This window comes from Gracilinanus agilis, chromosome 2 (genome assembly GCF_016433145.1).
Source record: "Gracilinanus agilis isolate LMUSP501 chromosome 2, AgileGrace, whole genome shotgun sequence".
Classification (NCBI taxonomy): Eukaryota; Metazoa; Chordata; class Mammalia; order Didelphimorphia; family Didelphidae; genus Gracilinanus; species Gracilinanus agilis.
The window spans coordinates 128,075,762-128,082,247 of NC_058131.1; positions in this window are offsets into that span (position 1 = coordinate 128,075,762).

A 6,486-nucleotide genomic window follows, 5' to 3' on the forward strand; every position below is an offset into this window, starting at 1 on the left:
GTCAATTGCTAATAGCCAGTTGCCAGCCTGGCTGGGCCAGACAAGGGTTCAACCCAAATCAGGTTGTTTGCTGAAAGATATTGTTGCTTCTTCTTGGAGTATGAATCAGAAACAGGTTATTCAGTAAAAGGTATCACAGGATCTGGGACTGTGAAATTGGTCATTGCAGGTTGCTGGTAATTGAGTTGACATATGGCCTACCTTCACCACCACCACAACCTCTCACTACCCCAAATATCTCAGATTGAGACCCTGTCCCGGTTCAAATACTTCCTTATATACCTGAGCACCAACTGATTTGGCACATGCCAGCTACTGCCAGGCTCAGTCCATTACATGTTCTAATCAGGTAACTGTCCATCATGTTGCTTTCCATATTGCTTTGCAAAATATCATTACACAATAAAAAAAATATCATTACACATAATGCTTGTCTGCTTTATTTCCTTTGTATTTGAAAACATCTTATTAACCTTATTGAAGGTTATAAGTTTTGAGTTGTTATCAAAAAGCTCTTTGTATATAAAGAGAAACAGTTAGATGTTTGAAAAATAGTAAAATAGAAAGCACACTGGGTTGTTGCCATGAAACCTAGGTTTTCATTCTGGTTTAACCAATACCTATCTGTATGACCCTGAAAAAAGCAATAGTTCTCAATTTCCTAATAAAAGAATTAGTCTTCTTGTTATTCAGTCATTCAGTCATATCCAACTCTATATGACCCCATAGACTCTTGTCCATGGGATTTTCTTGGTAAAGAAACTGGAGTGTTTTGCCATTTCTTTCTCCAGTGTGTCCCTACTTAACAGATGAGGAACTGAGACAAAGAATGTTGTGACTTTCCTAGGGTCACATAGTTAATATGTGTCTGAGAACTCAGATCTTCCTGACATTCAGGTCCACTGCTGTACCACCTAGCTGCTCCAGAGTTAGTCTAAATGCTGTCAATTGTAGAAGAGACTATACCATATGGAAGGTGAAGAGGCTACTCTGGTCCCAGCCTCCTATTTCTATTCTAGAAGGAATTAAATTCTACTTTGGAGAATAATGAGGGCAGAAGAGACTAGAAATACCTATTCTGCCTCCCTTTCAGCCACAATGACACCCTCATGCTACATACAGTTGGGAGATGGCCCTTTACCCCATGTGGGACATAAGTACATGTATATATCAATCTATACACTTATTATGTTCCTATTTAGAAGGAAACCTCCTTGAGAACAAGAATGCTGTTCTTTTTACTTTTTATTATTTTTACTTTTTTAATTTATTTTTTAAAAACCCTTACCTTCTACCTTGGAATCAATAGTACCTATTGATTCCAGGGCAGAAGAGTGTTAAGGGCTAGGCAATGGGGGTTATGTAATTTGCCCAGGGTCACACAGCTAGGAAGTGTCTGTGGCCAAATTTGAACCTAGGATCTGCCATCTCTAGGCCTGGCACTCAATCCACTGTGCTACCCAGTTGCCCCCTGTTTTACTTCTTCTTTGTATACCTAGCACTTAGCTCAGGACTTGACATATCATAGATAATTAATAAATACTTAATTGCTTGAAGAAACTGAGACTTAGAGAAGTTAAACGACTTGTTTAAAGTCACACAGCTAGCAAATATCTGAAGTGGGATTCAAATCCAGGTCTTCTTGTTTCCAAGTCCATTATTCAAGTATGGTGTTTTGACTAGATGATCTCCAATGCACTTTCTAAATCCCATAGTCTATGATTCTAAATTCATATGCTTTTGTTTAACATCCTAATCCAAGGTCATCCACTGCATCTTGGGCCATCGCCAGTCATCCTGATGTTTGTACTGCTACTGGACTTTGATAACTATGAAAGAGAAAGTGACCTGAAGACTTTGTGCAACTCTGCCTCACTTAAATCCAACTCATGAATAAATCAAGCCATCACCCTGTGATGTTATTGGTCCTCTTCAAAAACAAAGAACCAACAACAACCCAGATCTACATCAAATGTAATGCTCAAAATACTTTGTTGCTACAGTGCAGAAAATGGCAGAAGAAAGGCTGGAAAACAGTTAATGCTAGCCTGAGTGACTATTTTACTACTAGGGACTAATTTAGGCATTGATGGGTGAACATCTGGCTCATTTTATCTTCATAATAATAATAATATTAATATGAAAGTATTAAAGTATCAAGATGTTTATCAAAGAACATTTTGAGTCATATTGGAAGGTATTTTATAAGATTATGACATTAGGAATTTTGAGCTTGGGTTTGGGGAGGGTTAATCAACTTTGATACAAAGCTCGTTTTTCTGACTAGAGAACTCTGTTCACTAAATTATCCCTTTTAGTCAGCTTACTGTATTCTTCCCAAGTTCAAAGGAAATTTTCGCCTTTCACTTTTAATATTACTGCCTGACTATGTGCTAGACAGAGCAACTTGGAATGTAAACTTATGTCAGAACAGATAAATAATTAAGAGCCGAAGGAAAACCCTGAAGTAGGTGAAAGAAAACACTGTGGTGAGTCACTTGAACATTCAAGGCATTTGATTTCAGTCTGCATCCACGTTAACACTAAAACTGAATTGTAATAGCCCTTTGACTTCTTTTCTGTTTTTGTGTCTTTAAAAGCTTTACAAGTTTCAAGAACTGAATCTTCATCCTCTAACTGGGAAATATGGACTTGGAGCACAAGTTGAAAAAGGTATCCTGGAATTTGGGGTAAAGAAATATGATGAAAGTAAAATTTAAAAGTTCTCATCATGTGATTAGTATGGCGAACATTGACCAACTACCTGGTCAACTATCTTGGGTGAGAAGACACTCTTGAAACCTCAGCTCTAACGTTTTTATAATTCCCTGGGCCTCCTTTTTCCTAATACACAAGATTTATTTGAAAGGATTATTTAGAACTAGAAGAGACCTTAGAAATCCTCCAGTCCAAGTCTTCATTTTACACAAGAGAAAACTAAAGCTACAGGAGTGTTGTATGAGGGTGAGTATTGATGGTGTGGAAGGTGTTTGTCAGGACCCCCCACCAGATAGTATTCAGTGGGCCAGAGCAGCTAATCACTCACCCTCACCCCAGGGAACACCTGTGAGGGAATAAACTCAATGAGGTTCCTAAACTGGCAAAGCTATAGTGGGGATGTTGAAGGAAGGTGTTGGGGTTCAGTTGGGACTCTAGTGGGTTGGTTCCAACCCTCAGAGCCAGTAATACTGAGACAAGCCTCCCCACTCCTAAGTTCTAGTTGCTTTGCCCTTCAAGATGGTGTTTGGTATTCTTCTTCCCCTCAGCCACAAGATCAGTCTTCCTCCCCTCAAAGAAACAGCCCCAAACTACCACTAATAAATTAATAAAGATTTATTATAAGGATGAAGGAATTCAGGATAACAGGGTAAGGATTATTTGTGGATTTAGAGGAAGGAGGGAAATGGGAAAACTCCTCTATCAACTATGAAACCCTCAACAAGAGAGCAGTTCTGGTATCTTCTGCAGCTTGGACACAGAAGTGGACTCCCCCTCTCTTCACAATATTCCATCCTTAACACTGTCTAACAAACAGGGGAATAACTGCAAGGAAGGGGTATAAGATGGATGAAGGAAGGGTCCCCCAAATGCCCGTTCCCTCTGGAGTCTGGACACTGTGGCCAAATATGGAGCACAACTCTTTCAGTATCTTCTTCGTTGGCATTGAAGTCAGTAGAAAGGGTTAGCTGTTGAAATCTCCAAATTGCCCCTGAAATTTAGGTTCAGAAGAGCTAAATTCCTGTCCAGATCCTCCCGGCCACCCACAACCATCTACCCCAAGCCCACTCCAGAGCTTGAAAGTCTTCCCCAGTAAGTGGCAGTTGGCCGTTGGCAGTTTAGAATCTTCAGAATCTTCCCCAAACTCCCTCTTTCACTGGCCCCTCCCAAATGGAACCTTGTGAGGCCATCTTCAATTCCAATTGCCTGCTCTCCTTTGCAAAATTCAGTCCACACTGTTAAAGTGTAAGGGACTTGCTCAAGGTCACAAATGAAAATTATGAGCCAGCTAGAATACAAAACTGAAGCAGTTGGGTAGTATAGTGGATAGAGTGCTGGACTTAGAGTCAGGAAGACTCTTCTTCTTGAGTTCAAATTTGACCTTAGATACTTACCACCTATGTGACTCTAGGCAAATCACTTTACTCTGCTTGCCTCAGTTTCCTCATCTGTAAATGAGCTGGAGAAAGCAATGGCAAACTACTCTAGCATCTCTGCCAAGAAAACACCAAAAAAGGTCATGAAAGTTGGACACAACTAAACAACTAGAAATTCAAATCCAGCTTTTCTTAGTGGAAAGACAGTTTCATTATTCTTCTCCCCTCAGCCCCATGCTGCCCTCCATCATATATCTGACTTCTTCCTGATAAACTCAATAAGCCCCAAAGTAGATGCCACTAGGTTGTCTCAAACTGAAGTAACTTCAACTAGGAATTTCACTGCTATCTACATATATCAAGAAGTGAGCTATTCTACATAAGAAAATTTTTCATGTAACTGGAGATTAAATTTCATTTATTTTTAAAATTGAAACATCTCTCCCCTTCTGGTTTTTCTAATCTGCTGTGCATCTAAGTATGTAGGGTATGTAGGGCAATTAGGGTCCCCTGCTTGCTTCTACAATCAATGATGATTATCTGCTTTGAGTTTTTGAGTTCTTCTGTCTACTATAGCTTTTCAGGCTCCTCTCCCTGTTTGAAGTTTTGAGCAGTTACTTTTTGCTTTTCCTCATGTTCCTGCTTCTAGAAAAATGTATTGCCTTCTCATTTAATTTATAACTTGGCTTATACTAGGAAACCAGATCATGAAGATTGTGAGAATTATCTAAAAAATGAGAGTAAATGCATTCTGTGTTAACTCTAAAGGTTGGATGGATTTTGTGACATCTTCTTTGGTTGCTTTACAGTTTTGTTTTTTTCCATAGGAGAAAAAAGGTTACAGAATTTAAGATTTGGAAGGTGCCTTAGTAACTATCTAGTCTAATCTATTCCCCCAAAAAGAATCTTCACTAAAAAATACCAGATAGTTGGTTCTCCAAACTTTGCCTAAAGGCTTTCAGTAAGGGAGAATCCATTTTATCCTGTGCAGACCATTTTATTATTTTAATTATCTATTTAATTATCTATAGTAAGAAATGTTTCCTGATATCAAGCCTTAATTTTCCACTTCACCACTTTGCCTACTAGGTCCTGATAATGATATTCTTCCAGATGATAGCTTTGTCTCTTAACAGAGAAAGAAAGATGGAAGGAAGGAAAGAAGGAAGAGAGGAAAAGAGGGAGAGAGGGAGGAAGGAAGGAAGGAAGGAAGGAAGGAAGGAAGGAAGGAAGGAAGGAAGGAAGGAAGGAAGGAAAGAGGAGGAAGGGAGGGGGGGAAGAAAAAGGGAAGAAAGAAACCCTTGTATCATACATGCACAGTTATGCCAACAAATTCCCACATCTTCCATTACCAAAATGTGTTCATCATTCTGCATATTAGTTCATTATCTCTCTGTCATGAGATAGGTAGTATTCATCTTCTGGTGGAATCATGGCTGATCATTGCATTTACTAGAGTCAGGGTATTGTTGGCCTTACTCTTGACTATACCAGACTAAGGCTCTGTAGTTGATCGGATTCATGAACAGATGTAGGGAGTGAGGTAATACAGTAGGGATCAGATCTAGCCAGTCTAGGTCTCCTAACTGACAGAGGTCTGACTCATCCTTATTTAGGAACTTGATTAGGAAAAGGGAAAATAGAGGCTTAAGCTGGACTAGTCCTGGAATAAGACCTGTATGGGAAAGAGTAGAAGAAAAAACTGGGTTTTGGCCATGCCTAAGATCAACTATAGAACTGAAATGGTCCTGAGGTCAGTAGAGGGGTGGGATCCAGTGAAGTTTAGTAATAATGCTAGGGAGGTGGAAAACATGGCTCTCAACTAGGCTGGATTTGGGACCAGGATAGTTTTGGAGAGAAAAGAAATTGAGCTACCCAGATCTGGAACAAGGGCAGTTCTAGAGAGAGAAAAAGGAGGTTGCTGGGTCTTTAACAAGGTCTGATATTGGGCACATGCAGGGGACAGGAAAAGTAGGAGCTTATTTAGATTCATACAACTCTAGTTCCAGAGGAGTAATGATATGGGGAAATGAAGGGCCTCAGGAATAGCCTAGGTCTAGAATAGTCACATAGAGAGTGGCAGAAATAGGAGTTCTGGCATAGGCTGTACCTGGACTTAGAATAATATTATTTTTTTAATTAATCACCTCCAGAAGATGTTTCCTCTTTCCTATTTGAAAAGTTACTGGTTTTCTTCATAAAGCCTGTTTTGTCCATTTGAGTTAACCAGGAGGTAAGAACTTTAAAGGTATATCACTCAGCTATTTTGTCTCTTCTCTCTGGGCATAAATGGGAATAAAATGGAAGAAATGTCATGTTATCAGACTGGACAGAAGAACTGTTTGATTTTCTTGAGGAAGTACTATTGTGCCTAAGGCCAGTTAAAAGGTAA